Raw genomic sequence first — 23,224 nt, forward strand, 5'->3', positions numbered from 1 at the left:
AGGTAAGTAGGGGAGATTGGGATCCCAAGGTTTTTAGTGGGGAAAGATCCCAACTTAATTACAGTTCAACAATTTGGCGATGGTTGTTTTTTCAGAAGTAGAGCAGCCGAGGACAAAAGCCTCACTTTTGTTTAAGTTAATTTTAAGACCAGAGAGAGCATCAAAACTGAGAAGGATAAATGTGAGGTTAGCCAATTGTAAATCATTCTTCTCGGCCAAAATAATATTATTGTCTTCCTTCTGGTATAGAAATCTTTAGATCTTAGTGAGAATATACAGTATCATATGTATTGTCTTCCTTCTAGTCTAGAAATTTTTAGATCTTAGTGAGAATACAATATCATATGTCAAGTTCAGTTAAAAATCAATTTTGGTTAAATATTGATTGAGTTTTTTATTAAAGTAAACAAATCTTCACAAAGTTAAAAACAAAAAATATTGAAATCACTGAGAGATGTGAGTAAACCCGAATTGGTAACCTTGTCCATGGCCTAAATTCGTATTGAGCAATCGAGTCACTAGCTTCAGAATATTATTAATAACCAATGCTATCCTAGATTTTCTGCAGTCCCAGGATTATTAACTATTCCCTCCGTAAACAAATATAAGAGGGTTTGGATAGTGATCTAAACATTCTTATGTTTCTTTAGGGGTGGTATTTGATTTGGAGAAAAATGATGGACTACCCTACACATCACATCCAAAATGCAGGAATGCCTTCAGAGTCGGCAGAATAATTGGGCACTAGATAGGTGCGGCCAGGTCGACATGGCATGACGAGGAGCTCGCCATTCTTCCCATGCTTAACACGGAACATGGTCACGCGGAGAAGTACCTCCATGCCATCATTGTTGCAGGTGCAGAGACTAGCCCTCCCTCCATCGGGCTCCGGGACCGGCGTGGTTTCCACGAGGCAGAACCTGGCGCGCCCTGTGTGGACGAGCGTGCGTACACTCCATTTGGGTGGCGGCGGCTCAAGGAACGAGAGCTCCTCCTTGCATATCTTCCACGTCGGCGGTGGCATGGTGCCATCGGCAAGGGCCACCGGAATGTCACAAGAGCACAGGTACTGACATGTTCTTCTAAGTCCTTCGGTGCCGTCAGTGGTTCGGATCCCGATCCACGAATCTAGGTCCCGGTCATAGTAAGCCCGTCCGCCAAACGGCAAGCGCCATTCACCGCGCTGCGGCGATGTGTCGCCGCCGCCCTTTGTGTCAAGCAAATAGGTCGAGGAGTTATCCGAGAAAAAGATAGTGTGGCCGTCAGGATGCACAGCGTACGACTGGATGTAACCATTACCCGGGGATGGGGGCGGCGAGGGGCCGCTCTTCCAGGCCCATTGCCGCATCTGCCCTCTGAAAAGGGATATGGTCGAGTCCTCATCGTGTCTGTCCAGGAAATCGGTGCCCAGATCTTCCTCGCCGAGGTAAAGCGGCGGTTTGCCGGGGAATGTTAACACGTGCAGCTTATCGCCAACCGACACGGCTTCATAGACATAAGGGCCGCGTTCACCCGCCAGAGCCCAGAGTCTGATGCTTGGCAATATCCAGCTTCCCCGCCTTGGTGTCGTAGACGAATGTGATCATGCCGCCGACGGCATCAGAACAACCGGTGGCGACGATCCTGCTGCTGCCGAGGGCTTCAAAGTATGTCTTCCAGCCGATGCAGGAGAAGCCCAGGCGGAGGACTGCCTCGGGGAGGCGACGCGGCGGCCATGGTGGCGCCGCCATCACGGCCGTGGTGAGCGCCTCTCGTCTCCGCCGTCCAGGTCGTCGACGTTGAGCTTGTAGATACCGTACCCGGTCTTCATTTGGTCCAGCACCACATATAGGTGCCTCCGTGGGCTCGGCCACGATGTGTCACCGTCGACCTGATCCGGTTCCGGGCTCGTGACCGAGGCATACGCTCGTGATGAAGTGAGGATCACCGTCCCATCGGCGCGGCCCAGAACGGCAGCGAGGGAAGCGTCGCCGGCGCCGCATCCAGGACGCCGGAGATGGAAGAGGAGGGGTTGGGACCGGGCGACTACCGATCGCCACATCGTGCTTGCGATTAATTGTTCGGATTGTGATTCTACCAGAAAGATGAAACAAAAGATTTCGTGTCGTTAGGGGTGCCATATCCCATTGGTTGGGCTCATACGTACATCCGGCTTAGTTCCTACGTATTTTTTTTTTTGAGGGAAAGTTCCTACGTATATTCAAGGAAGAAAACCTTTGTGATTTGGCCGCTACTACACATAAGTCGGATGAACGACAGGATTTTTAAACCGCCTTGGCCACCGTTGGATTGAAGTTAGCGCGTTCGTCCGACGTGCACCCTTCCTTCAGCAACGCAACGCCCACATCATCTTTCTCCTCTTTGTCTTGCATCCTCCACGCCCAACGCTTCTCTCTGCAGCCAACAACGATGATGCACAACTATAAGCGAGAATCAGTTTGAGGGAAGACGCCTCTCAAGGGGCGATCGGCTCATATATTTATAGCAAGATTACAAGTCTTGGAGATCAAGAAAGAATCCTATACGTGTATATGTACAACCGTATACAAACGGAATACACGTGAATAGCTATACAAAATCATACTTTAACATCCCCCGCAGTTTGTGCGTCGGTCGAACGCATAAACTGTACCGAAAATCCTCGAAGAGGTGAGATGGCAACCCCTTCGTCATGATATCAGTAAACTGTTGTGAAGACGGCACGTGAAGAACCCGAATCTGACCGAGAGACACCTTCTCACGAACAAAGTGGATGTCGATCTCGATGTGCTTCGTGCGGCGATGTTGGACCGGGTTGCAGGCCATATAGACAGCACTGACTTTATCGCAGAAGACAACAGTCGCGGACGGGAAAGGACGATGAAGCTCGAGAAGAAGCTGACGAAGCCAGCAGCACTCAGCCACGGCATGAGCCACGACTCTGTACTCTGCCTCGGCACTGGAGCGAGACACCGAGGCCTGGCGTTTGGATGACCAAGACACCAGGTTGTCGCCGAGAAAGACACAGTAGTCAGAGGTGGAGCGTCGGATGTCGGGGCAGCCGGCCCAATCGGCGTCGGAGTAGGCGGTGAGCGAGGAGGCCGGCGTGGAGTGAAGCTGAAGACCGAGGTCAAGAGTGCCACGAACATATGGAAGTATCCGCTCGACGAGGTTGAGATGTGGCTCCCGAGGGGCGTGCATGTAGAGGCACGCTTGCTGCACGGCATGAGCAATCTCGGGACAGGTGAGCGTCAGGTACTGAAGCGCGCCGGCAAAACTCCGGTACTCAGTAGCATCAGTGACGAGGGGACCCTCATCGGCAGAGAGCTTGCAACGTGTGTCGATGGGCGTCACACACGGGTTGCAGTCCATCATACCGGCGCGCTGAAGAAGGTCGATGGCGTACTGGCGCTGCGAGAGAAGCATCCCCGAAGTAGAGCGAGAGACCGAGATCCCGAGGAAGTAAGACAAATCCCCGAGATCGGACAAATCCCCGAGCTGGTCGGTGATGTGTTGGAGAAGCCCAGCGCTGGAGGCGGTGAGGATGATGTCGTCGACGTAGAGAAGCAAGTAGGACATCTTGGTACCGTGTCGAAACACGAACAGAGACACGTCGCTCTGGGAAGCCAAGAACCCAAGACGATGAGCATGATGAGCGAACCGCTGGTACCACGCGCGAGGCGCCTGCTTAAGCCCATAGAGGGACTTGTGGAGCAGGCAGACATGCTGAGGCCGCGTGGGGTCGATGAAGCCGGGCGGCTGCACACAGTGAACCACCTCATCAAGATCGCCATGGAGGAAGGCGTTCTTGATATCCAGCTAGTGAACCGGCCACCCATGGGAGACGGCAATGCTGAGTACAACGCGGGTTGTAGCCGGTTTGACAACAAGACTAAAAGTCTCGTCGTAGTCAATACCAGGCTGCTGAGAGAATCCGCGAACCACCCACCTGGCCTTGTATCGGGTAAGACCACCATCAGCGCCAAACTTGTGCTTGAAGATCCATTTGCCTGAAACAATGTTAGCACCAACCGGGCGAGGAACCAGAGACCAAGTGCGGTTCTGAATGAGAGCAGCGTACTCCTCGGTCATAGCAGCACGCCAAAGAGGATCCTGAAGGGCGGAGCGGTAAGTTTTTGGGATGGGGGAGATGACGGAGTGCTCGTCTGACAGATTGAGTTTGTCAATCGGCTGGACGATGCCACGCTTGGCGCGCGTGAGCATGGTATGAGTGTTGATGGCCGGAGCAGTGCTGCTGCGGGAGCGCCGGGGAGGGGGAGGGGGTGGCGGTGGTGGTGGGGAAGGAGATGGGGCGGGAGACGCAGGCGGCGTGGGCGCGGGCGAGGCGGGCTCGTCAACAAGGCGCGCGGGGGAAGCCGGGCCATGCATGGTGGGCTGGGCCGGAGAGGCCGGCGCCATGATGGGCTGGCCCGGTATGGTGTCGAGGACCACGGGGGTCGGGTGCGTGGCGGCTAGGTCGAGCAGAAAATCAAGATCGTCCGGGGATGCATCGGTGCGATCTCTGGCGAAGGGAAAGGTGTGTTCGTCAAAGATGACGTGACGGGAGATAATGACACGGCGCGATGACAAGTCGAGGCATCTGTAACCGCGATGGGAGGTGGGGTAGCCGAGGAACACGCATGCAGTGGAGCGTGGAGCGAGTTTGTGAGGTGCCGTGGCGGATTGGTTCGGATAGCACAAGCACCCGAAAACGCGAAGTTCGGAGAAGGAAGGTTTTTGTTGGTATAGTAGGGTATAAGGGATGCGGAATTGCAGGGCTTGGCTAGGACGGCGATTTAGGAGGAAGGTGGCGACAGAGAGAGCCTTGGCCCAATAGGAAGAAGGCATGAAATCCTGGAAGAGAAGGGTGCGGGTTATGTCATTGAGGGTGCGGATAGCCCGCTCAGCCTTGCCGTTTTGAGGAGAAGTATAGGGGCAAGACATGCGTAGGTGAATGCCATTGCGGGCAAGAAACTCAACAAAGGTGAAGTTAACAAACTCGGTGCCGTTGTCTGTTTGGAATGACACTACCGGTAGGTTGAATTGTATGCGTGCATAGGCGACGAAGTTAACGAGAAGATCACATGTGTCGGATTTCCGGCGGAGTGGGTAGGTCCACATAAAATGAGAAAAATCATCAACAATGACCAAATAATATTTGAAGCCGGAGTTACTAGCAACGGGTGATGTCCACAAATCACAATGAAGTAATTGGAACGGAACAACACAAAAGGTGGATGATCTAGTAAACGGTAGACGCACGTGCTTGCCAAGTTGGCATGCATGACACACTTGAGTACTTTTATTACAGGGTATATCAAATTGTGAAGATAAATGTGACATAGAGTCACGACCCGGATGTCCTAAGCGACGATGCCATAGCTCCGATGAGGTGGTGGTGGCGACGAGTCCAAACGGCGAGGTGGTGGCGTTGGTGTTGGCGGAGAACTCGTAGAGCGGACCGGGGCTACTGCAGCGAATAATCTCGCGCCGAGTGTGAAGATCCTTAATAGAAAAACCACACGAGTCATATTCAACAGAAACCGAGTTATCAATGGTAAACTGACGAGTAGAAAGAAGATTTTTGATAATATCGGGAACAACTAGAACATTGTTGAGGTGGAAAGTGTGGCTAGGTGTGCGGAGAGTAATGTGGCCGGTGGCGGTGACGGGAAGGGGATCGCCATTGCCAACGGTGACACGGAGTGGAGGGGGAGGGTAGGAGGAGGTGGAGAGTATACCAGGGTCGGAGACCATATGCGAGGTGGCGCCGGAGTCCATAACCCAGGCGCCTGGTGTAGACGGGCCGGCGCCTGGTGAGCCGACAGTGGCGTTCAGGGCGGCGACGAGGGCGGAGCAGTCCCGTGCCGGGCCGGGGTTGTACGGCACCGCAGGTGGAGGCGGGTTGGTGCCCCAGGCCTGACCGTGCAGCGGGGCCAACTGGGTCGTGTAGGCCACCTGTCCTAGGGGCACCCAGGTGGACTGACGGGGCGGCGGCGCTGGTGTGGCAGGCCGCGGTGCCGGCCCAAGGAGGCCAGCGCCCCCGGCAGGAGGAGCCGGGGCGGCGGAGGGGCGCCAAGTGGCCTGCATCTGCTGGGCCTGGCCGGTGTACGGGTTGAAGTAGATCCACGGGCCAGGTGTCGCGGGGGGGTGGGCGTTGTTGGAGTTGGCCGCACCCCGCTGGCGTTCTTCTTCTTCTTCGACCAGCGGCCGCCGTTGCTGTTGTGTCCGTCGGGGGTGGCGTGGCCGCCGGGGTTGCCGCCGGTGGAGGGTCCGGCGGTGTTGCCGTAGAGGGCGACCTGAGAGGACCCGGAGCCACCGGGAACGGCGTTGGCGAGCTGGTTCTCCCGCAGAAGGAGGAGGGAGCGCGTCTGCAGGAACGTCGGAGGAGGAACCTGCATCGTGACGAGTGTGGTGATGTCGGAGAAGCGCGGATTGAGGCCCCGAAGGCATGTGAGGACCAAAGTTTGGTCCTGCACGGGCTGCCCCACGTCCGCCAACGCGTCGGAGAGGGCCTTCAGGCGGTGGCAGTAGGCGGTGATGGTGAGATCGCCCTGGACGATGGCCCGGAACTGCGCCTCGAGGTAGACGGCCCGGGTGAGTTGGTTGTCGAGGAAGAGGTTCCGGATCAGCGCGTAGGCGTTGTACGCGGTCTGATCTTGGGCCATGATGGTGTCCAAGATGTCGTGGCTGATGGAGCCATACAGCCATGAACGGACAACGTAGTCCTGGCGCTGCCACTCAGCCGTGCGTGCGTCCGGCGGCGTGACGGCGGAGATGTGATCCATGAGCTCGTACTTGCCGAGGAGGACGGTGATGAGCATGCGCCACTTGGCGTAGTTGGACTGCTGCAAGTCGAGGACGATGGGGACGTGCATCTTGATGCTGGCAACATGGACGGCGTGAGAGGCCGGCGACGAGAGGGCGGGGGCGGGGGCGGCGGAGGTGGAGTTGGTGAGCGCCCCGGAGGTTTGCGCCCCGAGCATGGACGACGAGGACGCGGCGCTGGACATGGCGGCGATCGGGGCAGGAGGGGAAACCGCGGCGGCGCTTTAGGGTTTGAGCGGCGGCGGCTGGTTGGAGGCGCGGCGGAAGCTAGGTTTAGGAAAGAAGGGCTGATACTCCCTCCGGTCCTTTTTACTCTGCACATTGGTTTTGCCGAAAGTCAAACTTTGCTAAGTTTGACCAAATTTATATTAGAAATTATTAGCATCTATAATATTTAATAAATATAATATGAAAATATATTTCAAGATGAATCTAATGATATTGGTGTTGTTATGTGAATGTCTATAATTTTTTATATAAACTTGGTATAAGTTGGATAAGATTGACTTCAGACAAGCCTAATATGCAGAGTAAAAAGGACCGGAGGGAGTACCATATAAGCGAGAATCAGTTTGAGGGAAGACGCCTCTCAAGGGGCGATCGGCTCATATATTTATAGCAAGATTACAAGTCTTGGAGATCAAGAAAGAATCCTATACGTATATATGTACAACCGTATATAAACGGAATACACGTGAATAGCTATACAAAATCATACTTTAACAATAACGAACCGTGGCACCTACTCAGTCGACCTCGCAGCACCGGCGTCGCCGGCGAGCGCTCCAATACAACACTGGGTGCTGCATCGCAGCTCCGAGAGTCGGTGGTGTCCGCTGCATGGCAGCACCAGGAGCCGCCGCGGCTGCTCCATGGCAGCACTAAGCGCGGGAGTGGGCAGAGCTCCGAAGCAACACCGACGACATCCGACGAAGCTCCATGGAAGCACCGCGCGGCACGGCAAAGCTACAATGCAACACTAATGGGTACCCGACGTCTGGCGAAGCTCCATGGCAGCACCGCGTCGACGAGGGCTTCATTGCAGCACCGGTGGCCGGCGATGAGGACTTCAATGCAGCACGGGCGGCTGGTGACGAGGGCTTCATCGCAGAAGCGGGTACCTAGCTGTTACTGAGTGCGAGGACCTCAAGGAGCTCCCCTTGAGCATTAAGGGTCTGCTCAACCTGCAGACACTAGACATAAGTGGAACCCAAGTCGAGCAGATTCACCCATTCTTCTGGAAGATAAAGACGCTGCGGCATGTGCATGCAGACCAGCTCACGCTTCCAGCGTCCATCAAGGAAGAACTAGACGACCTGCAGACGCTACAGCGTGTAAAACCTGCCTAAGAAGGAGAATGGGATGAAGGGAGTTGCCCACTGCACAAGATGACCAAACTCCGGACAATGAGTTTGCACGGGTTCAATCAATCTAAACATGGGGCCGCACTTGAGAATGCTCTTGCGAAGATGAATCTCCTTCAAAACTTGTGGCTTCATGGTGATGAGATCCCGTCGTGTGTCTTCGCCGCACAGAGCCTTCAATACCTTGAAATAGTATGGCTTAGTGGCACAGTCAAATGGCCTGAGGCTGGATACGATGTTCGCAAGGTCCGGCCAAACCTTGTAAGGGCATCTCCAGCCGGCCCCTCAGGATGCCCCCCACTAGCATTTTTTGGACGCCTACGCTTAATTTTTCTCCCAGCCGGGACCCCAAGAGGTCAAATAGCGCCGGATTTGGCCGAAGTTACGCCTGGCGGTCCCGATCCAAACCCAAAAGCCGGGAGGCACTTGGGGGCACCGGCACTCCTTTTTGCATGCAAAACCCCCACATGTCGGCCTCTCTCCTCACTCTCTCTCCTCTTTTTCCGGCTAGGCCCACCCGTGCATGTGGGAATCTTTCCCTCGCCGAGCCCCGCCTTCTCCGTCCCGCCCCGCCGAGCTCGCCGCCCCGCCTGCTCCGCCCGCGCGCTCGCCTCCGCCCCCGCAGCCTCCCCCGCCGGCTCGCGCTCGCGCCCTCCTCTGCTCCGCCAGGTCGCCTCCCCCGCCTCGCTCTGGCTCGCGCTTACCCCCTCCGCCAGGTCGCCTCCCCCGCCGTGCTCTGGCTCGCGCTCTCGCGGCTGTGTTGCTTGCTTCGGGTGGAAGGCTTTGCTTGGACTGCGTGGCGCCGCGGCATGGGCGGGCGCCCGACTCCGCCCCCGCGGCATGCCGGAGTCGCGGCAGCTCGTCCGCCGGCATGTGGCCGTGGCGTGGCCGGGCCGGAGCTCGCTGCGTGTGGCCATGGCGTGTGGGCGGGCGGGCGGGCGGGCATGGCGCTGCCTGGGCGAACGGGCGCGGCTGCGGGCTCGATCGTCCTCGCCCTCGTCGTCGGGAGAGCAACAAGGAGGAGGACGACCAGTGGACGCTCTTCATCGATCTGCCGGTGCTGGAGGCCGCCACCGCCGGCTTCTCCGACGGCAACCTGCTCGGCCGCGGCGGCTTCGTCTCCGTCTACAAGGCAAGCGACCAGCAACCTCCTCCTCCTCCTTGTTGCTCATGCCGTCGTCCTCGCGCGGTGCCTCGGCGACACCGTCATCGGGCAGGAGCAGGAGACAGTGGAGGACGCCATGATGAGGTAGGGCGCAGTCGTGGCCTGGACGGCGCGGCGCGGGCGAGACGCGTCTACTACGCCCGCCGGCCACCGCGTCCTGGGCGCCCGCCCGTCCCCGTGCAGCCCGCTGACGGGGCACGTCGAGGCGGCGAGCAGCGGGCGCGGCCTGGACTAGCGCGGCCGTGGTCAAGATGCTCGATGAAATGCTGCTGCCTCCGTGAGAGCCCAGCGCTGCTCATGCTCATGTCCGTGTGGTCTTCCGCCAGGCCTCCGTCGACGCTCGCGCTCCTCCGTTGGCTGGAGGTCGTCGACGCCGCCGCGGTCAAGGTGCTCGACGAAATGACGCTCCGATTGTGGGAGTCCAACGCTGCTCGTGGGGAGGCAACGAGTGGAACTGGTTTGGCCCCCAAGGCCTAAGTTCTCGCCCGCGGCCCCCCAGGAGGCGAAAAAAGGTGCCTCCTGGGGGGCAAACGGCTGGAGATGCCCTAAGGCTCACAGTGGTCATGGATAGCAGTGAGGAGGTGCCCCAGCACATCGAGGACCAACTGCAGGGGGTGCTAGGGGTAATCGATATAGCACCAGACTCTGCCTTCTCATATCTCCAAACTCCCATTCCCAGTTCCACCAATTGGCGGTTTGGTGCCTTACAAACAAGAAGAAAGAGCTGCAGTAAAGCTGAATGATACACCCGCAACATAAGACCAAGGAGACTGCCTACTACCATTGGTTGTCACTCATGTCTCCAAATATCCTTACTGTGTGAAACAATTAATATACTTCCCTTTGATCTAAATTAATTGTCAAAGTTGTACTAAAGTTGCGACAATTAATTTGGACCGGAGAGAGTATTATTGTATATATCGTGATGTTATGTATTATTTGTTTCAAACCTCTATTTACTCATGTCCTGTTGTTGCTGTTGCAATCGTGAACCGCCTTGTCAAATAAAACCAACAAAAATAATAATGTACTTGTAATTCAGACACTAGGGTGATATTGCATACCCGTTCGTTGTACTGTGCACATACTTTTTTGTGTACTTAATACTGGAAAACAGGGGTATAGCAGGAGGGGTACTAGTATCAGGAATGCAAATGATGTGCCCCAACATATCCAAGAGAAACTGAGAAAGGTAGGATGGAACGGCTCAATTAGTCGGATTTCGTACATACAAGGAGAAAGAGTTTCGGAAAAATCAGAGCACCAAGGCAAAGCCACTACTGGAATTTTCATATACACCGGGTCTCGGGGTCTTTGCCGAGAGCTATAACACGGGCACTCGTCAAAGTAAGCAACGCCGAGAGCTACACTCGGCAAAGGGAATAAATCGGCAAACACATGATAATGCCGACAGGAGTATAATGCTGGGTGGTACTGTTTGGCTCTCGGCAAACTCTTTGCCGAGTGCCCGTGTACTGGCCAACTTGATTACACCAGAAAATCACAATGAACAAGTCGGCACCAAAAACTGATAGGCAAGGGCTCTTCTCATGCCTTTTTCTGTTTATTTTCTCGCTTTTCACCTCACAGTATTCGACGGCCTTACATGTACTCCTATAAACCTACTCCGACACAATTTCCAACAGTCAAACACCTAGCTAAGACATGCGTGCAATACGACTAGTACTCTCCTGGTTTTACCCGGACTGAAACTAGCTCCGTATGGCCTACAACCCGACTACAAGGTTAACTCTTAGTACTACTTTGACTAGTAATCATACTCAGCATACGCAATAGCAAACTAACCTGTATCCGGCTACACAAATTAGGCAAGATTATTCCAACAAAAAGTATTGTCGGCATAAGACACGAAGTCCTCATTTGTATACGTACGTACCACAAATAATGTGCTAATATTGAACAAATAATTTGAATGTTTCACTGACAGGTGGGTCCAATGGCTCTTCAAAGGAAGGGTGATACCAAAATCCTGATTTGTATAAATTGCAGGCAAACTCGAATAAACCTTGCCGCCCTATTCAGTAGTTAAAACCTTGGCATGATCCATATTGGAGCCGGTAAATGCAGCCAAGAATACATGTTTGGCCACGCGTCATCAAGTTTTTGCATACTCCTATTCCTGATGTTCCAGATGCAAAGATCTTTTCGTAGCATTGGGCCGTAGTATAAACAGGCGTCCGTGAGGTAGACGCTGTTTGGCTCGAACGCCGGGAAGTCCTTGGTCGGAAGGCACACGGCAGAGTTGAGCCCAAGAAAGAGCGCGTGATCCCCAATGTCCCTTAGTTTCACCAACTTACGCCGCTTGATGTCAACCTTGAAGACCAGGAGCTGGACCGTGCTGGCCTTCTTGACAATCCGATGTGCCATGTCAAGCGGTGGTGATGCATCAATATCTTGGTCATCTTCACTGGCTAGGTTGATGTCTCGGTAAGTGTCATGATACTTTAGTGAAACATTTTTGGGACTCCACTTCCTTTCTACCTCCAAGAGTTCACCTGATGGACCAAGGGCGAGGTACATGGTATGAAAAGGGGACGAACTTATCTCGCGCCGCATGATCATGGTCAGCGACGGTGAAGGCCCGCTGAGATCCAAGGTACCAATGCTACCATTGTAATATAGGATGTAGAACAAGCCATCCTTGTCATTGTACAGGATGTCGCCGACCGCGTGTGTATCTTTGGGGATCACCCTTGTCCACCTCTTGTCTCCAGGCCTGGCGAAAGAGAGACCAAACCACGACATGTTCACGATCAAGACGGTGCATTCTTTGGCCTTGGCGGCCGCGGAGATGGCGACTCCCCAAAACTCCCGGTGACGCGCCCAGCTGATTTTGGGTTTCATGATACCATATTCGGGGGCAGCAGGCCAGACGTGCTTGCCGTGGTCGTCATAAAACTTGTCAGTTCCGTAGATTGTCTTGAGCGGCGGGAGCACGGCCTGGGCGCCGGTGACGGGGTTGAGGAGGTACGGGTTGCCGATCTCGTCGGTGGTGAACACCCAGCCGCCTTGGCTCGCGAAGGCGAAACCCCGCTTCTCATGCGGGGGCCCCGGGAAGGGGACGCGGAAGGTGGCGCCGGTGGCGGGGCAATAGAGGGCGGCATCGTCGGGCCCGTACTCCTCGCATGCGTAGAGCAGGCATGGCGCGCGCTCCAGCTCGGGGAGGCGGAAGGCGTGGTGCGCGGCGCGCCAGGACTTGCACACGGCGCCGGCGCGCCGGAGGCTGGGGACGTCCAGCAACGCCATGATGGTGAACAGGAGGTCATCCGGCAGGCCGGACCAACCGGCCATGGCATCTGTCGTGGTTGACCTCCGTTGCCGCACGAAGTCCTTGGTCGCCATGGCTGTGCCGGCGGCGTAGGACAAAACTGCTCCCATGGTTGCAGGCTAGTTGCGTCAAGCTTGCAATCGGCTAGTGGATATGCGAGCGAGACGGCCGCACGTATATAAGACATAGAGCTTGCACCAGTCCGAGTCGGGCGGGGCTCAACTTGTTCATAATTGTGAGTCCGTGACGTGGTTGGATGGAGCACCAATCCAGTCCGACTCCGACTCCGAGTCCGAGTCCGACTCGGGCTACTGACACCAGTACGACATCTCACACCTTAATTTTTTTTAACACAGTACAGACACAAGCACTCATTTACGCGCGTACATTCACCCCTATGAACGCACACACGCATATCCTATCCCTATGAGCACTTTCGAGAGACTAAGCCGGCAAATCATCTTGAGATTTACGAAATCACCGCAGCACCTCGTCGTCGATGGGAATATCTCCCCCCACTGAAAGTGTATCGCCGAAAATCCTGAAATAAATTCAGTAATAAATACGAGCATCAGGACTTGAACCCTGGCAGTGGCGTAGCCAGCCCGATGTGACAGGGTGGTCCGGTAATAGAAACATTTGCATAAATTTTCTTTATTTTCAAAGAAATATTTTTCTACTACACTATACACAAGCTATGTGGGAATTTCATGGTGGTCCGTGGACCACCCTATCCACCCCCTAGCTACGCCAATGAACCCTGATGGGTTGTGGATATCATTGTCCTCCTAACGATGCAACCACAGGTTGGTTCGCCATCTCACACCTTAATTGTAAGCAACTCTGTAATGCAGTAATAAAGCTTTATACGAAAGGGAAAAATATACCGATCAGTCGGCCGATTTACAGCGCCTCGTCCGCTGCCTGAGGTGCACACCACGATTCACATGTGGGGCCTATCACCGTTCCTTCTTATCATAATCGCTAACGATTGATTGCCATTTGGTTTTTTTTCTTTGTTGCAACATGCTTTCAATTGCAAAAACTATCTACAATATGACCTCTGTTGCAAAAAAAAAATATAAAAAAAATCTATACACCTTCGGCAACATGATCTCTATTGTAAAAAATTCTACAATATCACATTTTGTGGGAAAAAAAACTCTACAAATGTTTCCGTAGCACGATCTTTGTTGCAGAAAATATTGTAACATCAACTCCATTGCAAAAAAAAAATCTACATACGTTTCACAACATGATCTCTGTTGTAAAGGTTAATGCCCATCACTTCTTGATGACGCCAAATCTAGCGGCTAGCGACCCGGCCGATCTTTTAAAAAGATTAGCCGGCGGATGCGTAGCATGCCCCCACTTTTTGTCAGACAGAGCACATACCAAAGAAAAACTCTTTAAATTAGTTAGATGATTCTTGGCTTCGTCAGCCGTCTTTTAAGGGCATGTACAATGGGGGCAGCACCTAGCTGCTGCCCCAACAATTCACGTAAGCAAATGGTGTTCAAACCACCGCTTCAACTATGCACCACCCAATGCAAAACTGACTCTTCGCGATTCTTCACAAGCCCCACTTAATTCTTTTTCTATCCAACTTTCTCACCTCCATGACACTCTCCCTTGCTTTTCACCGTGGGCAGCGTGGTCTTCTTTCACTTTATCAGCGGAGAAGCCGACTCCTCTGCAGGAACTAGTATGCCCCTGCAAGCATCACCTTTAGTTGAGCTGGACTCTATCCACCTATGTGGCATGCTGGGGCAGCGGTCCAGCCTGGCCCGTTGGCCATGCCCTAAGCCGTTTGATTGCACGGGCGATCGTCTGGCTAAGATTGTCTCTGTGTCCCCCACGTGAAAGGACACATATCGTGACGCATGAAGACTGAAGCTGAGTGGTCCATGATTGTTTAACTTTTTTTTTTAGAAATGGAGGTGGACCCCCGGCCTCTGCATCTCGACGATGCATGCGGCCACTTTATTAATTATTCACGCAGGACCTTACAAAGTCATACAGCAGTAAGACTAAAGCCACCGTCTAGGCAACATCTGTGCTACTCCTATCCAGTTGATGAAAGGATGCTGATAGTCTGGGCCTAATACCAAACAGACCTCGCTGCCAAACCTAAACATCTAAGGCCTGAGGTCCCAACCAGGACGCCTGCCGGGTATGGGGCACCTACCAGTCCGGCACATTCCTCAACCAGGACGCCTGCCGGGTATGAGGCCGCCGCAGCCACCTGCCACCAATCCATCTTCAGAGTTGTACTGTTGCATCTATCGTGCCAGGTCTCTCTGCCATCGACGCCACCACGACGCCAGACAGCGTCGTCCTCCTGCGCGAGTCCATCCTCACACATCGAACACCGAATCTGCACCGCGCCACGCCGTCAAGATCCGTCATCATCAATGTGTAGGATGAAACACCACTCCACCAAAGAAGCCGTCCGCTGGTCCCGCGAGAACGAGTGCACCTCCAAGAATGCCGCCTCCAAGGGGGTAACGACACATGATTGTCGCCAACATCCGATCAGCCGATCTAGGGTTTCCCCCGATGGTATTGAGTGGAGCTGGGAGCTTCACCTCGATGATGCCTTCATGAAGGAAACGATGATAAGGGCATCGTCATCACCGGCTCCGGCCATCGACGAAGACTAGGTTTTCACCCGGATCTGTCCCAAGTAGTCCACCCGACAACCTGTGCATCATCTCGACCGCCTTCAAAGCCCCAGATCTAGCCTCCTAGATCCGGCGACCAACCACAACAGCAGTGCCACCGTAGGAGCCCTGGCGCACCGGTCACTGCCTGAGTGTGCTACCACTGGAGCCTAGGAGGAGGGCTCCCACTCCGCCTCGCCAAGCCGCGAGAGCCGCCGAGATGGATCCCGCGTGCTCGTCACCGTCTCTGATCCGAACCAATCCGTAGATCAGATCGCCGTCACAGATCCGCCTTGGACAGGGACTGCACCACGCCATGCCGCCGCGGGAAGCCCTAGCTTCACCGGCCGCCACCATCCAGGGCCGCCGCCCCGGGATCCAGACCAACTCCGACGAAGAAGAAGCCACCACCACCAAGCCTAGGGCCGGCGCCCCAGACATCCTCGTGTTGCAGATCAAGTCCAGGAGCAGTGCACCGCTGACGATGATTGAGATCAGTATCACAACGAATTAGACCGACTGAGTCAAGGCCAGATCCGCAGTTGCTGGTGCCATCCTCCACCGCCGCCGCTGCACCACATCCATGTCACCGTCGATCCGTGCCACCGCCGCCAATCTGGCCGGAAAGGAGCGCCGCCTCCCAACCAGATCGAGATCCAAGGAGAAAACCGCCGCCGCCGCCACGCCACAAGGGCTTTGCCCTGTGACGCCTCGGGCGACTGCGGCGGAGGGGTGCAGAGGTGAGGCGCTGCTGTAGGAGGAGGGCGGGGGCTCCCCGGTGCGGGGCGGCGCCGCCGCACGGGTGAGGAGGAGGGGGCGGCGGAGGGGAGCGGAGGTGAGGCCCTGAGCGGAGGTGAGGACGAGCGGCGGCCCTGAGCGGAGGTCAGAACAGATCAGATGTTTCCTCTACAACCAAAGCCATATGATTCTTGGTGACGAACGAGTATATATTGCTACTCATGACTGTTTAGCTGTTCCTTCTTTTTACTTCCATTTTCACACGACAGTGCGTACGTGATGCTATAAATAATCTCACGGGGAAGCACATTGTTAGAATAAATTTGAGGCGTTCTGTCGATCTATCGAGGACCAAGCAATCACACAAGCATGACACCAAGATTTGTTAACGAGGTTCACCGATATGGCTACATCCCCGGGGCTTGACTACGGGCGCTCCTCCCCGTGACACCGTCACAATACCGCACCCCGGCCGCCCGGGCGCCGGCACACACGCCGCCGGCTCCCCCGCGTGCCGGTGCTATTATGTTGGCATAGGTTACATCGTGTGTTTACCCTCGCTATATATGAGAGGTCTAGGATACAAGTGCCCTACTTGGACACGACTCCTACCCTGTCTACACATAGTCCCAAACCAAGTCCAACTGTAACCTACCTTGTACAATAATATTCGACACAATTCTAACAAACTCCACCTTGGTGAATATTTTTCACCACCTTGAATTCATCCATGCATCGAACCTCCTTGTACATTGGACCTGCGATACGCCATGAGCACCGCTGCTACTCTCATACTCCATGTGACTCCACCTGCAACTTGTAGTTCCTCCTTTTCTTGACCACAGTCAACACTCGAGCAAAATTAAGTTCCTTGTTACTCTAGTCCGTGCTCCCAACTTCCGGAGAATCCGTTCAACGCCATCACACACCGACCACTGTCTGCATGAAAGTGAACAACTCACGTATTGGACGCCATATATAAGAGTTAGGTGAACTCAACATCACCGCTCTATCTTGACCGTCTATCTGAAACTTGAAGGAATTTCACCGTCGCCCTGCGTCACCCTGAGTCAAATTGGCAGTTGTCTCACCCTTCTTCCGGATAGTCTCTGGCATGTCTCACAGCTATAGCACTCCGCCTCCTTCTGTATTTGTCATCCGCACTTCGCCATGTGCACTGAACACCACAGAATATACAGCCATGTACTCTCTCTGTTTTGACAATTCCAGACTTCCCGCCACTTTCTCAGATTCTCCATGGTCAACTCTTGTCCATCAACCGGCACCGATAGACCCAGTCACCAGCTCGAATCTGGTACTCGTCAACACTGCTTCAGCACCCCCTGCACAATTTTCCTGACCACATGTCTGACCACCAGTGCCTTGGCCTGTCGCTGTGTCCCGTGCTTACCGCACGCCTCGACGCTATCACCGCGTCGAGCCTCTGCTGTCCTAGTCGAGTCTCCCAAGGTCATGAACCCACGTCACTCAGACACCTACTGCAGAGAATCACCGATCATCACCGACCGATGCCGAGTATCACGTCTCCTTCAAACCATTGGTACCCAGTCTGAAACCACGTGTCTCTCGCTATCCCGCTGAAATAGGCTTCGACTCTCCGAATTCTTACGCCGTAGCCCCTCCATCAGCACAGAGTGAAGTCTTCCGCCAGACTCCAGCTCCACTTTCAACATGACTCCATGGTGGTTGCACGTGTTGTCGTGGTTCTAAGTCTGACAGTAGTGTAAGGGGGTACTAAGGAGAGGCAAGATCCTAGCTATGGAGTAGTTGTGCACACAAGTGTTTTACGAGTTCAGGCTCTTCTCGGAAGAAGTAACAACCCTACGTCTCGGAGCCCGGAGGCGGTCGACTGGATTATATGTGTGAGAGTTACAGGGGTGCGAACCCCTCTGCCAGTGGAGGGGGGTGGCTTATATAGAGGATGCCAAGACCCCAGCCAGCCCACGTAGCGGAGGGTTAAAGTAGATTAAGGTCTGGCGTTAGGTAACGCCTTACATAAAGTGTCATCATGACCATAAAGACTACTTAAGTACAGACAGTTTGGATACGGAGTAGATCTTGAACTCCTGGTGTCGAGTGAGTCTTCATGGTCGAGTGTCTTCAGGTTCGTCGAGTGTCTTCTAGTCCGTCGAGTGGAGTCCCTCTTGGTCGACTGGAAGACGGCTTCTTCTAAAAGATGTCCTCGGGGAGGGTACCTTGGACAGGTCCATGACCCTACCCTAGGTACATGACTTCATCATTAGCCCCCGAATGGATCGAGGTTTGAGTGAGGAAGGAGTTGGCAATCTTTTCGACCTGCCTTCTGGTGTTGTAAAGGTGTTTTGCTCTGGATCAATGACTTTCAAGTGAGGATGTCAACTTTCTTTCAGTCGCCTTGATCCATTCTTTATATCTGTCGAGTGAACTTCATGAACTTGGAAATTTCCGAGCGACATATCGCAAGAGATCTTCCGTCTGACAAGTTGTCCTGCGGTTAGCGGATTTAATGGGACCCGAATTTTGGGAAGCGTGCGAAGCGGGGAAGGCCGCGATACTCGGATGGGATAAGGCAGATACGCCTCGATCCCCGCGCTGCCTTTTTCGCCATGTATTGTTCGCGCGACTGTTTCGGGATTTGACAGGATTGCCTGGGCCTACCTGTCAGCCACTCGGAAGTGACTCCATATAAGGAACCGGGCGGAGGTTTTTGAACAGTGCCTCCTCATTTTCCCCTCCCTCGTCTCCAGATTCATCCGCTGCGCTTGCCAACTGCTCAGCATCGCTGCTCCGTTCCAGCCTCGTCGGCGATAATGGTGAAGGAGAAGACGGCGGCTTTGGAGCGGGCGAAGAAGGCGATGGCGCAGGCGAAGGGGAGAGCGACCAGTTGGGGTGGATCCTCGTCGCGGTCCCGCCTGCCACAAGATTGGATCCAAGGGTATTGGATCCGTTCGACCATCACCTAGAAGGATCTCGACGACCTGGCCAACGAGGGGCTGATCGAGCACGGAGCAACGAGGCTTTCGGGGACGGAGTGGCAGCCGCAGCCTCAGGAGGGTGAGTGTGTCCTCCTAGCGACTCATGTCGATCGTGGGTTTTCATTGCCGCCGCATCTCTTCTTTCGGGGGTTTCTGAACTTCTTCGGGGCTCAGCTCCATCACTTCACACCCAATTCTATTGCCTATCTCGCCGCTTTCGTGTCTCTGTGCGAAAACTTCTTGGGTTGTCGGCCGCATTGGGGCCTTTTCAAGCACATATTCACTTGCCGCTCTCAGACGGTCAAAAAGGCCAATCGAATGACGAGAGAACCCAAGTAATCCAGATGTGTGGGGGTCTTGGGGTCCAGATGAGGAGTAAGAGTGCCTTTCCAGCTATGACCCTTCCCGAGTCAGTTAGAGGGTGGGAGTCGACCTGGTTCTACTACCAAGACCGGCCGACGCAAGGACAGTCGACTGGGCTCCCTCCCTTCACCATGAGTCGAGTGAACAAGCCATCTTCTCTGAAAGTGATTCCGGAGGAGAAGGCTCAGGTTAAAATGCTGATGGAGCGGGTAGTCCAACTCATTCGCGATGGCGTGACTGGCATGGATCTTCTGGAGGTTTTCCTTCGACGGCGTATCCAGCCACTCCAGTACCGGGGTCACCCGATGTGGTTGTACTCTGGTACTGAAGACACCACTCGGGTCCACCCAGAAGAAGTCGACGATGTCACACTGGAGAGGTGGATGACTGCCATCACGGGGAACAAGGACAACCCTCATGGAGCTAGGAGGATCCCGCCACTCGACCAATCTTACGAGGCAGACAAGGTATGACCACTTATCTTTGATTGTAATCATGCTTCATCCATTCTATTTTGATATAGATCAATCGATCGACTTTTGTCTTGTTTGTTGTCTTTCAGGCCACCACTGAGTTGTATTCGATGCCCAACGGGGCGCAAGCATAGACCGAGGAGGAGGAAGGGAGTGGAGGCGAAAGTCAAGAGGAGTGGGAGTCGGTCGGCGACGAGGATGATGAAGATGCAGGCTCCGATGAGGAGGAGGAGGAGGAAGAGGAGGAGGAAGTTGTGCCTCCCCGTTCTGAAAGAAGGTCCAAGCTCGCCCACGACCATGCGGTCGAACGCGGCAAGGGAGTCGTGCCTGCTGGGAAATCGAAGAAACGCCCTCGGACGACTTCACCGGCGCCGACTGAGAAGGCGTCGAAGCAACCCCGAGCGGCCCCGACAAAGCCCACGAAGGCCCTACCGAATATGAGGATGGAGATCCCGACTGTTTCTGGGTAACAGCATAACCCATGTTTTTTTTCCTTTTAACATGGATATATTCTTTGTCGACTCGATCGATGACCGACTGATTTTTGAAATCGTAGTGCTGCTACTTCTGAAACTTCAGCCAGGCATGAGGATCAAGAAATGGAAGATGCTGCTACTTCTCATCCTGGTATGATCTGCGCAGTTTCGCTTTCGGTCGATTGGATCTTTATTTTTGACTTTGAACTTTTTCTGCAGCTCCACCTAGCGTTATCATCGATCTCCCTGACGATGATGATGAAGTGCCGCTGAGGCAAAGGAGGAGCAGGAAGTCGACTGCTGGCAAGACTGCTCAGGTTGCGTCAGCACCTGAACCATTGGTTCCGGAGGGGAGCAATGTTGCTCGGGCTACTGTGTCTTTTGTGGATCCGTTGACAAGTGCCCGTCCTCCGTCGTCGAGTGCTGATCCACCTTCTCTCTTCTCCACATACCACGTCCCGGAGGACCAGGCAGGCGCTACCAAGGAAGCCATACGCCAAGTGGGGATCATGATGGAGCAGGTGAAGGCAATCCGAGTCGCCAGACAAGCAGCTTACGACGCGAGTTCAACTCTTTAGATCAATGTCCAGGTTAGTTGAACACCGACTGGAAATCTTAGTGTTTGTCATGCACCCACTGGGTGTGTCAATTGGAATGTCTATATTAGTGGGGGCACGCTGAGTGCACCCACTGGGTGTAGTCCCCGAGACTACGGTGGACTGCTTGCAGTCGACTGTAGTCTTTAAGCCTTGAACTTTCTCATTTTTACTTGTTTCACTCGAACTGGTCGAGTGGAATCATGGAACCGGTGGGGGCACGCTGAGTGCACCCACTAGGTGTAGTCCCCGAGACCGTGGTCGACTGTTGGCAGTCGGCTATGGTCTGAATAATTCTTCGTTTTTTTGTGTCTAACTGCTGACAGTTAGCTGCTTCCGGTCGACTGATCGACTCAGAGTCTAGCTGATAGAACTAGTGGGGGCACGCTGAGTGCACCCACTGGGTGTAGTCTCCGAGACTACAGTTGAATGTTTAGATTCAGCTGTAGTCTTAGAAACACTACAAATTTTTTTTAGCCACTCGGAAGTGATCTGTCTTTGATGACTGTCGACTGATCTTTCGCAGAAATCTTGTGACCTTATTTCTCGTTATACCGAGTTGGAGAACAAGCATATCCAGCTTGAACTTGATCTGAAGCTTGTCCAGGAGAACTTCACGAAGGCGAAGGAGGAGGCAAAAGGTATGTTTGGTGAGAATCTTGACGACTATCTTTGCTTCTTGCCTTTCTCCGAGTCTGATCTTATTGTGATTTTGCAGATAAGCTGAGGGATGCTCTGAAGAAGAAGGACCTTGACCTAGCGCTGCCGCTGCCGTCGCCGCTCCGATCCGGTTGCGATCTCGTCCCCAACGCTTCATGTATGCACTTGCGCCGCTGCCGTCGCCTATTGCTTCCGATCGCTTAATACCCGACGTTCTCCGATCGCTGCCGACATCCCACGCGAATATCGTGCCAATCTACAGCAGATCCCCGTCGCTCTCCTTTGATCAAAAAATCCGCAACCTCAAATCGAACCTTGCTCATGATACCACTTGCTAGAATAAATCCGAGGCGTTCCGTCGATCTACCGAGGACCAAGCAATCGCACAAGCATGACACCAAGATTTGTTAACGAGGTTCACCGATATGGCTACATCCCCGGGGCTTGACTACGGGCGCTCCTCCCCGTGACACCGTCACAATACCGCACCCCGGCCGCCCGGGCGCCGGCACACGCCGCCGGCTCCCCCGCGTGCCCGTGCTATTATGTTGGCATAGGTTACATCGTGTGTCTACCCTCGCTATATATGAGAGGTCTAGGATACAAGTGTCCTACTTGGACACGACTCCTACCCTATCTACACACAGTCCCAAACCAAGTCCAACTGAAACCTACCTTGTACAATAATATTCGACACAATTCTAACACACATAGCAGCATTAAACGAGGATTCCAGCATATTCTTGACGTTCATTAGAGTCCTTAAGGCCTCCGCCGCCGTCGTGGTCGTCGAAGCATATGTACCATCGCAGCAGCACCAGAGCAGCCGGGCAACCATCGTAGCATCGTTGAAACAGTCGTGCCAGCGTCCCAACATTGCCATGACTAGGAAGCACGTCGTCACAGCATCATTGATGGAACCGGGACTTCATCAGAGCATCGGCACGGTCATTGAAGCATGTCATCAGAGCAGCACGACGACTGTTCGAAGCACGCCGCCGTCATGGTTCGTGGCAACATCGCTGCGGTTCTCGAAGCATACCGTCACGACATCATCGAAGCAGCTGGATTGCCGTCATAACATCGCCGTGGTTGTCGAAGCACCCGTCGTGGAAGTCGAAGCACGCGGAACATCATCGAAGGAGTCAGGCTGTTGTCGTAGCATCGTTGTGGCTGTTGAAGAACCCACCACAGGCATTGAACCATGACATCGCAACATCATCGAAGCAGTCGGGTTGTCAACGTATCATCGCCGTGGTTGTGGAAGCACCTGCCATGGTCATCGAAGTACGCCGTCGTAACATCATTGAAACAGACAACTTGTCATCCTAGCATCGCTGTAACAAACAAAGCACACCGTGGTCGTCAAAACATGTCGTCGCAACATCGCCGCAGCCGCCGAAGCAGTCGGTTTGCCATCGTATCATCGCCGTGGTTGTCGAAGCACCCGCCATGATCATTGAAGTACGCCGTCGTAACATCATTGAAACGGACAACTTGTCATCCTAGCATCGCAGTAAACATCAAAGCACACCGTGGCCTCTGCGCCATCACCACGGTAATCGAAGCATGTCGTTGCAACATTGTTGAAGTGCTAGGCTTTCGTCGCAGCCCGCCTCGTAGCATCACCGCCGCAATCAAAGCAGCTAGGTTGC

This window comes from Triticum aestivum, chromosome 5B, assembly GCF_018294505.1.
Source record: "Triticum aestivum cultivar Chinese Spring chromosome 5B, IWGSC CS RefSeq v2.1, whole genome shotgun sequence".
Classification (NCBI taxonomy): domain Eukaryota; kingdom Viridiplantae; phylum Streptophyta; class Magnoliopsida; order Poales; family Poaceae; genus Triticum; species Triticum aestivum.